The following is a 10,725-nucleotide window of genomic DNA, read 5'->3' on the forward strand; positions in this document are numbered from 1 at the left end:
CCAAAAGAAACTTTCTTTCCCTTTTCTAAAGCAGAATATGATTCAAGTTTTTCTTTATCACCTGTCATATGCTTCGAACATCCACTGTCGATGTACCATAGATTTTCCTGTCCCTCTGCATAAAAGGCTATCCCACATCTTTCTATTTGTGGTTCCTTTATTCTCCATGTTCTGGTGCTTGAGGCTTGTTCCTTTGTCTGCTGAAACCTGCTCCTGCATTCAGAATCTTCATGACCAAAGTTATTGCAAATAGAACATTCAACTTCATTTTCAAGAGCCGAAAAGTTGTTATAGGTCCTTTTTGTAATCCCGATCATACTTCTTTGTTTTTGAGCTTCTCTAGTCATGATTGTTTTATATGCAACACATTGAGCTGCTTTGTGACCAAAGTTATGGCAAGAGAAACATTGCCCATTGAAGAAACTTCTGCGATTATCAAATCTACCGGCCAAATGATTGTAATTTCTATTGTCATCCATTCTTGAAGCAAATTGAGAAGATTTTACCTGTGGCTGGTTGTAGCTTTTGTTCATCCTTAAGACAGATTGCCCCTGGTTTACCTGATAGTCTTTGTTCGTTCTTGATGTATTTCGTCCCTGCTTTACCTGATGATCTCCATTGTGCTTTTGCTCATTCCTTCTTGCTGCATCAAGATAACTCTTTGAGGTGGATGCTTGAGATGTTTCTCCATTATACCCCAGACCTGTCTTGTTTAGCGGAGAACGATGTACATTGATGATCTCATCCAGAGTTTCAGATCCTTTGACAAACTTAAGATTAATAGCCTTTGTTTTCTCAATTTCTTTTCTAAGGCCAACAATTTCACCTTCTAACTTTTCAAGATATTTTTCTTTTTCATCAATTTGAAATTGTAGAGTATCAATGATCATATTCTTTTCTTCTATACATGTCTTAAGTCTAGAAATCTCTTCATAAAACCTATCCACATCTATAGCATCCATGTAATCATCATCTTCAAATGCCATTAAAAGTTTATAGTCATTACTCGTTCATCTTCATCACTATTTGATAGACCATCACTGTCTTCATGAGTGTAGTAGCTTTTCTTATTTGCATTCTGTTTCTTGTTCCATCTGATAGGTTCCTTTCCCTTGTCGATCTTATCCTTATGAGGACATTTGGCAGCATAGTGACCTACTCTTCCACAAGAAAAGCATTTGAAGGGTAACTTACCTCTGAACCGTCCAGCACCCCGTTGAAGATTTCTGACAAAATTTGATTCTTCTTCTTCTTCTGACCCATGTCCTGATTCATAGTACTCTCCTTTACCTGAAGCCTTGAAGGCAGCTTCTTTCCTGTCATATGGACCTCCTTTTCTCATTTCATAAGCAGTTAGAATTCCATGTAGTTGTGACATTTTAAGATGTTGTAGATTCTCCTTTTCTTCTATAGCAGAAACTTTAGATTCAAACCTAGTTGACAAAGATCTTAGAACTTTTTCAACCACAACAGCCTCTTTTATTTCTTCACCTAAATTTTTCATACAATTAACAATCTCATCCACACGAAGAAAATAGTTAGCCACACTTTCATCATTATACATTCTGAGATTCTCATACTGAATCCTGAGGGTTTGAAGTTTTGCACGTTTTACCTGTTCATCTCCTTCATAGCTCAAAACAATCTTGTCCCATATTTCTTTTGCAGATTTATATTGCATAACCTTCACGAATTCAGATTGAGATAGACATCCTAGAAGAGTATTAACCGCCTTTGCATTTGTTTCATATTTCTTCTTCTCAGCTGAATCTATAGGAGTAGCTGATGGAAAAGTATACCCTGTTTCTATAATGTCCCATACTTCTGTACCCAAAGATTGAAGATAGGCAGTAACTCTTACCTTCCAATATATGAAGTTTGTCCCATAAAAAATCGGTGGCCTGATTGATGCTTCCCTCTCGTAGTTGCTCATGATGTTAGATCTTCCTTCAAGCGATCAAGCTTCTTCAGAAGGACCTGCTCTGATACCAATTGTTGGAAATAATACTGAGAGGGGGGGTGAATCAGTATTATCAAATTCTTTTCAATATATCTTCCTTATTTATACTTTGAATAATTCTTCAAATATTGATCATTACTTTGTATGTCAGAATCATAAAATAATGAGCAGGAACAAGAAAAGCAAATAGTCACACAAAAGAACACCAGATATAAGGTGGAAACCCAATGTGGGTGAAAACCACCTGCTGCAATATGTCTCTATCTTCTTTTAATAAGAAACTCCTTTTACAATGATTTTGTACTGGTGCAGTCCTTTACTAGTACGCAGGCTACAACCTGCAGAGAGCTACAACTCTCTCTCTCGTTTTCCAGTCTCTCCTGGAATGGAGCTACAACCCCCTAATTCTTTTCTTTCAAGGACCACTTTTCATTAATTTTCAGACTGGATCCAAGAACATAAAAAAAAACATCAACTACACTTGCATCATCAATCTCTGATTTCACCAAAGCCAACCCGCATACAGATCTGCAAATATTTCCTTATAACTTTGCAGTTGTTCCATACATCATACATACCCAGATCATAACATGTGTAAAATAAAACATGCATCAATAATTCAGACCTAGATTATTAGATTTATAGATCAAGCGTATGCCACATATCACAGATCAAAATCATATAGAGATACCACTATTCCAGCCTTAAGATTTTGACCCATCAATAGAACTTATCCTTCTCCTTATGCTCAGGTTCCTTCTTCATTCAAATCCAGATCTGCACCATAACCCAATCACAATATTCCAGATCTAGCACTTTATCAGATATTCAATAATTCAGAAGATGCTTTGTCAAATGATCTCCTTCCTCTTTTATAGCCTTAGTCCTTTCTCAATACCACGGTCCAAAACCATATGATCAGAAAACTGTTGGACTAATACCATGAACCAACCATGAAAGTGCGTGAGATCAACACTTTTGGATGCAATACCACGGGCCAAAACCATAGGATCAAAAACTGTCGAACTAATACCATGAACCAACCATGAAAGTGCGTGAGATCAACACTTTTGGATGCAATACCACGGGCCAAAACCATAGGATCAAAAACTGTCGAACTAATACCATGAAACAATACTTGGGATCAACACTTCTGACGAGGTACCATGGTCCAAAACCATAGGTTCAAATACCAAGGACTAACTACCATGGACCAAAGGTAAGTTCTCCAACATATACGCGCTTTTCCTTGCATGAAAGTGCGTGAACTTTTTCTCTACATGAAATAAACTTTTCTCTGCATAAGAGTGCATGAACTTTCTCTACATGAAATAAACTTTTCTCTGCATAAAAGTGCGTGAACTTTTCTCTACATGAAATAAACTTTTCTCTGCATAAAAGTGCGTGAACTTTTCTCTACATGAAATAAACTTTTCTCTGCATATAAGTGCGTGAAATTTTCTCTACATTATAATTTATTATCTGAGGTGAGTGGGTTGCCATCAAGTACAACATATGCATCATAATGCCAACAAAATTAAATCTTTCGGTAGAAATCACATAAGAAATTTTTTTTTGGCCAACGCGTTTCGAACCAACAAGTGTGGTTCATCATCAGGACCAGATGAAGAGGTAAACCATGGCAAAGGCTTAAATAGAGAGAAATGTAGAGACATAATTTTAAGTAACAGTTATATTTGAACAATAATATTTAAATTATAATATTAATTTATTAATATATTAAAAACAAATATTATTAAGTAACGACTATATTAAACGGCTAGTTTTTGAAAAAAATATTTAAATAATGATATTATTTCATTAATTTATTAAAATATTAATAGGTAATGGCTATATTAATGAAATAATATCATTATTTCCACAGGGCTTTGGATTGACGGTGCATGGGTGCACTATTAACACACTCCTTGCAATAGGTCACTGGTTCAAATCCCCGTGGGTGCTTAGCTACCAAGAAAAAGAAATAATATCATTATATATATATATATATATATATATATTTTAAAACTAGCCGTTTAATATAGCCATTGCTTACTAATGTTTGCTTTTAATATATTAATATTATAATTTAAATATTATTATTCAAATATAGTCATTACTTGAAATTATGTCTCTACATTGCTCTATATTTAAGCCTTTGCCATGGTCTGCTTCTTCATCTGGTCTTGATGATGAACTACACTTGTTGGTTCGAAACATGTCGGCAAAAAAAATTCTCTTATGTTATTTCCATCGAAAGACTTTGCTTAATTCATTATGAATCACAGAAGCTTGAATACAGAAAAAAAAAAAAAAAAAAAAAAAAAAAAAAAAAAAAAAAAAAAAAAAAAAAAAAAAACAAATTAATTCATTGAAAAAAATTAAAAAACCAAAACAAAACAAAAAACACAAAAAGTTTTAAAAAATAATAAGAAGTAAATAAATATATATATTAAAACATCAAAACTTAAAAAAAAAAAGGTGACAAAAAAAATAGAACATTGAAAAAAAAAAAAAAAAAAAAACATGACCCAAAAAATAAATAAAATAAAAGAAAACATTATATATATATATATATATATATATATATATATATATATATATTAAAAATATCAAATAAATAATAGTGAAATAAAAAACAAATAAATAATTAGAAAAAACAAATAAAAAAACATTATAATAAATAAATAATACATTAAAATAAAATTAAAAACAAAAAAATAATAAAAATATTAAAATAAACATTAAAATAAAACTAAGAAAATAAAAAACATTTTAAAAATTTAGTTAAAAAATCATTTTTTAAATAATAAAAATAAAATTAAAAAACTAATAAAAAACATTTAAAAAAGATGAAAAAAAAACCGTAGCCCCACTGGCCTTGGGTGAGGTAAGGATGATTCTTGATGGCCAGCCCATGCCTAGGGCCCCTGAGGCTATGAGATTGGGCAGGGGGGAGCTGCACAACCCCGCTCCTTCCCACCCCCACCTAGGTCCCTAAGGCCTCACTTGTGTTTTCAAATCAATTTTTTGAAAATGTCCTTTTTTTATTAGTTTATTTTAATTTTGTTTTGTTTTTTTTTAATTATTTTTAATGTGTTTTTTTATTTTTTATTTTTTTTAATGTTTTTTTTCAACTCTCTCTCTCTCTCTCCCTATATATATATATATTATTGTATTTTATTTTTAATTATTTGTGTGTGTGTGTTTTTTTTTTTTTCAAGGATTTTGTTTTTATTTTAATTGTATAATTGTTTTTTAAACATTTTTTTTTTGTTATTTTTACTTCAAATTTTATCTAAATCATTTTTTCTGGAAAAAAAATGACTTCAAATGTCATCATCTTTCGGTATAGAATTCATAAAAATTTCATAAAATTTGCTATTATTCCAACTTTTCTTATTCAATTTTTCATAAAAATATTTTATTTGACACGTCATTTTGAGAGAAAAAGTTTTGAAATACATATTTTTTTAATTATATCTATATACAAAATGTGTATTTTTTGTTGAGTGTTTAAAATTATTATTTTTTAGCGACAATTGCTTTATGTGTATTGAAGTATTAATTAACAATATATAAATATATAAAAAATTTCTATCCTCAAAATATTAATGTTATTATTAGTTTTTTAACTTTGTGAAAAAGAACAAAAATAAAAATATTATTAAAAAACATTGCAAAGAAAAACAAAAAAGACATGTTTGGAAAACCCTTAAAAACCAAATATCGTATGACGAAAAACAAAAAGAGGAATAAGACAACTTGAAAAATGGTTAAATAATCAACATTAAAAGAAAATAAATGTGCATACTTAGGACATAAATTTAAGTGTCAAAAATATGCCTTGAAAAGATGTTGATGTTTTTCAAAATCCACATGAAAATCACCAACGTTTAAAAAAAAAAAAATTCCACACTTAATACATTAGAAAATTTAAAGTGACGAAAATAATCCCTCTAAAAAAAGACGTTGATGTTGCATCAACACTTTTCAAAATCAGCATGAAAATGACTAACATTTAAAAAAAATGATCATACTTACTAAATAAGAAAATTTAAAGTGTCAAAAATATGCTCCAAAAAAAAGTGTATTCTAAATCAACACTTTTCAAAATTGGATGATTTTTTGTTGCCTCAAAAAAATGGGTGTTCGGTACAATTCTAATTGGTAGTTTTTAAGAAATTTACTACATAACATAAATAAATACTGAGAGGAATAAATATAAAATTAACCAGCGATAACCATAAACACATAAACACACATGTTTATTCGGGAAAACCCCAAATCCAGGGAAAAACCCAATCATAATGAAATTTCATTATCCTTGGCCAAAACCCTAGCCAATCCGGCCAAGTGAGCCTTCACTGCTCACCTCCAGGCCTTTTCATTACAATGAAGTCCTTCCAACCTTTTATAGGCTCCATTACATATAATACCACGGGCATAATACCATGGGTGCACAATACCATGTGCCCCAAAACCATCACTGTTTACCCTGGTCAACTTTTGACTCTATCCCGAGTCAAGTTTACCTAACAATTCCCCCCTTAAACTTGACTTGGGGTTCCTTGACTAACTCCAGCCAAACCTGCTAAGTGAGCCAATCCCGCTCACTCTAGCTCTTACCCCCTTTAGAGTTTTTACCCGGGGTATTTTTAACCCAACATCCCCCCTACCACCTAGGTCTAACGCAGACTTTATCGGTGATCACCAAGGGGTACACATGCCTTACCAGGTCTTACAGTAGTATGCCCATTTACATGCAATAATTTTGACTTCATTAATTTTTTTTTTTTTTTTTGCTGCGATTCTGATCCATCCTCTCTCAATTTGATTTGCTCAAAAACTTCTATCAAATCGCTCCAACTGCGAGCTTGATGAGAACCTTGTAGATTCCAACACCAGTGGCCTCACGTAGCAGAAAACAAACATTTTTTGAAGTTGCATGAACCCTGAACAATTCGTCAGAATGTTCCAAACCGGTAAATATCGCAAATGCATTGCGATCCTTGGTGGTTACAGCATTATCTTCCGCACATTCTCCTCGAGGTTCTTCTGCGTACGATTGTTCCACCATTATTTTCCAGACCCAAATCTGTAAAGAAAGGTTGCATTGACCTCATTAGGCACTATAAACCCCTGGCATCAAAGAATCCCTTTGAAACCAATATCTGGCTCTGATACCAGTTGTTAAGAAATTTACTGCATAACATAAATAAATACTGAGAGGAATAAATATAAAATTAACTAGCAATAACCATAAACACATAAACGCACATGTTTATCCGGGAAAACCCCAAATCTAGGGAAAAAGCCAATCATAATGAAATTTCATTATCCTTGGCCAAAACACTGGCCAATCCGGCCAAGTGAGCCTTCACCGCTCACCTCCAGCCCTTTTCATTACAATGAAGTCCTTCAAGCCTTTTATAGGCTCCATTACATATAATACCACGGGCATAATACCATGGGTGCACAATACCATGTGCCCCAAAACCATCACTGTTTACCCTGGTCAACTTTTGACTCTATCCCGAGTCAAATTTACCTAACAGTAGTTTACTTTGTTAATCTTCATAAGGTGTGGAGTCATCCATATAAAGCTCAACTGGTTCACGTACAACGTTAGCCAAAATACTTAAAGCTGCCCTCTAGAAGATGGCAGGGCATTACATAAGCCGAATGGAAGGACCTTATAAGAAAAGCTCCCTGATGGAAATGTGAAAATAGTATTATCTGAGTCTACAAGATGGATTTGGATTTGATTATGCTTGTTGAAACCATCCAGAAATGAAAAGAACATCTTTCCTGCAAAAGCATCCAAAACTTGGTTAATATAAGTGATCCAAAATATTTTCTTCGGTTGATGTTAGTAGAATTGCATAAAAGAACATGTAAAGACCATATATGCAAACACATAAAAAAGACGCAACATAAAAGAAGACTGTAAAGACAATGCAACCAATGTTTGATAATGGAGTTCGTCCACTGTGGGCTACATCTTCGAGACTACCACAAAGTTGGGAGGCCTATGCATTCATCTTAACAAAAATAAAAATGAGTACATGGATAAATACATAATTATACCTCCATTTTTTTATAATGACTTGAAAATGGCCTGCACAAATCCCAAATCTGATTATACTAGTGAAATCCTTGTGAAATTATAAGTAAAATGAGTATAAACTCTATTATATTCCACAACCTTCAACTCTAGACCCTTATAGAATCTTTAATATTCCACAACATATTCTATATGGGAATATTGTATAAATATTCTAGGAAATATTCATTGTGAATATGATTCTTGGTTTATACACCAAATGGTTCTGCAACAAGGTTATGTCGGCCTCTAGGTTCCCAAACTGCTTCAAGTTACCTCCATGACCTGACAGTGCAAAAGCGTTGTCCCCCTCCCTCATTTGAATGAAATGTAATGGGTTTTAAATATTGGTGGGGCAGTGGAATAAACAAAGCCTGCCAACTGGCAGGGTTGGTCAGCATGTTATAATTAAGTTGTTGTTTACGTTGGGGGCATGGGTTCCAACCCCCACAAACCCATTTTATTATATAAAACAAATGTTTGTTTTAAATAAACGTCAAACCGTTCTAACAATTATATATATTTTAAACATTTGGAAAAATGTCCGCCGAGTTTAAACCGGAATGTTGCCATGGGTCAGTTGGGGCCCAACTAGCCGCCAACTAGGCACTATGTGGAAACATTTGCTTGGGCCATGTGGCCCCATTCTATTGGGCCACATGACCCCATGTCATTGGGCCATGATTTTGCCTCCGACTCTACTAGGGTGTCGCCATATTTGGCAGTTCCTCCAAATTCAACCAAAACTAAAACCTTCCCCAAATTTAGTGGAATTTTCTCCAACTTTAGTCGATAACTTGTCTGAACTGCCAATTTGATGATGCTACAAATTTATCTGGAGCCAGCTGAACCTTATCATTTTTCCAAGTTTGATTGGAACTTTGACTCAGTGTAACATTTGTATACGAACTCATATTGCAATGTTGTTTGCGTCGTTAGATTCCTTGCGATGAGCTCTTCGATTCGATGATGGTTTTACTAAGATTAGAGGACTTTTGTTTTTAGTACTTTAGGGATCCTCCTTGATCATTTCTCCCCACTGAATATATTTTGTTCCTCCAAAAGTATAAGGAGGAACTACAAGCTGATGTACTCCCCCATTTCCTGATTTGCATAACAAATGTCTTTGACAGGCCACACTTTTTTCTCCTTCACCTTTGTACTTAATAATAAGAATGATGAATCTAACAGTTGTATCCATATGAAAATTTGTAGTTGTTAATCCATGTATAACTTGAAATATTCCGAGCAAGACCATACTTGCCAAGGTTTATAAAACACTCACGGTCAAGTTTTACAATATAACCCATATCCCTTGTTATCCAACTAAAGGCCAAAATATCATGATGTTGCATACTCAAGTGATGTTATACACTTCATCACTTTTACAAGATTTTTCCCATCTATGGGGTCTTTAAAAAGAAACATGTTATTTACAATGGTGGCCATGCTCAACTACTTAAAAACACTACCCATCTCTTACCTAACTAGGCTAATGGGCTCTCTTCCTGTAGCCGAATTTCTTAGTGAACTGCTTCATCGGTTGGTTCCTTCACATGTTTTTTCATATGCTCTCAGACCCTCTTTGGGTGTAGCTCTAGTTAGAGCTTCCAACATATGGATTTTTTATTTCCACCCTTGTTGTAATGGTTTCAATGGTTTTTCTTCCTCCAAAATTTCTTAACCTTCTTTTATGTCTCTTTCCTAGGAAACATAACCTTCCTTGAATGGTTGTCTTTGGTGTAGCTATAGTGAGGTGAACTTGACTTAGTTATTCCTTTGAAATTCTCATTATCACTAGAAGGTTTTGATGTGCTCTCAATATCCTGCACTGTCTCAGACATGTCACTTGAAGACTCTCGTGTCTTTGTCGATTTGGAGTGTCTTTCTTCAACTTCCTCTCTGACATAGCCCAATCCTGCATATTGAGGTAGTTCCACAACTTAGATGGGATTCACAATGACTTCCCATTAACTTATAGGCCCTTTCCTTGATATCCTATATTCTTCATTAGCTTCGAACTAGTGCCTTTGGTGTGCCTTTCAAATGTACCAAAATCATCATAATAACAAGAACATGAAATTGAAGAATCATGGACACTGTCGACCTTAGTTGCTGATTTTGAAGTGGGTAATGATGGCTTCACTAAGCCTCCATTGCACTCCAACTTTTCCAAGGCCTCTTCTATGGCTTGTAACTAAAGATGAATTCCCTACTTCTCCTCTTTTGCTTATTGTAGTAGTATTCTTAGTTCAATATTCTCTGCCTTGTCTTTCTTCTACTTTTCCTTCTTTACTATTCTATTCTCATAATCTGCAAACAATTTTTTACCATGTCTCCCATCATGTAGAAAGATTTATGGAAAGCTTTTTCATTCACAGTGTGAACATCGTCATTATCCATTTGATTTCTTTGTGTTGCACGCCCAATCTTAGGTCAAATAATTGAGTTTTCCTTCACCATCTTTGAGTTTGGCCTTGGTTATCATCCATACTTGCAATTCACATCAACAAGAAGACCACTCTGATACCAACATGATATGGGACCTCTTCTTCATTTGATGTTAACATAATTACATAAAATAGCATGTAAAAACCATATACACAAACACTTAGAGAAGAAGCAACATAAAAGGAGACCATAAAGACAATGAACCTAA

This window comes from Pinus tabuliformis, chromosome 4_1, assembly GCF_031772625.1.
Source record: "Pinus tabuliformis cultivar Carrire ecotype Pingquan chromosome 4_1, CPIR1, whole genome shotgun sequence".
Taxonomy (NCBI): domain Eukaryota; kingdom Viridiplantae; phylum Streptophyta; class Pinopsida; order Pinales; family Pinaceae; genus Pinus; species Pinus tabuliformis.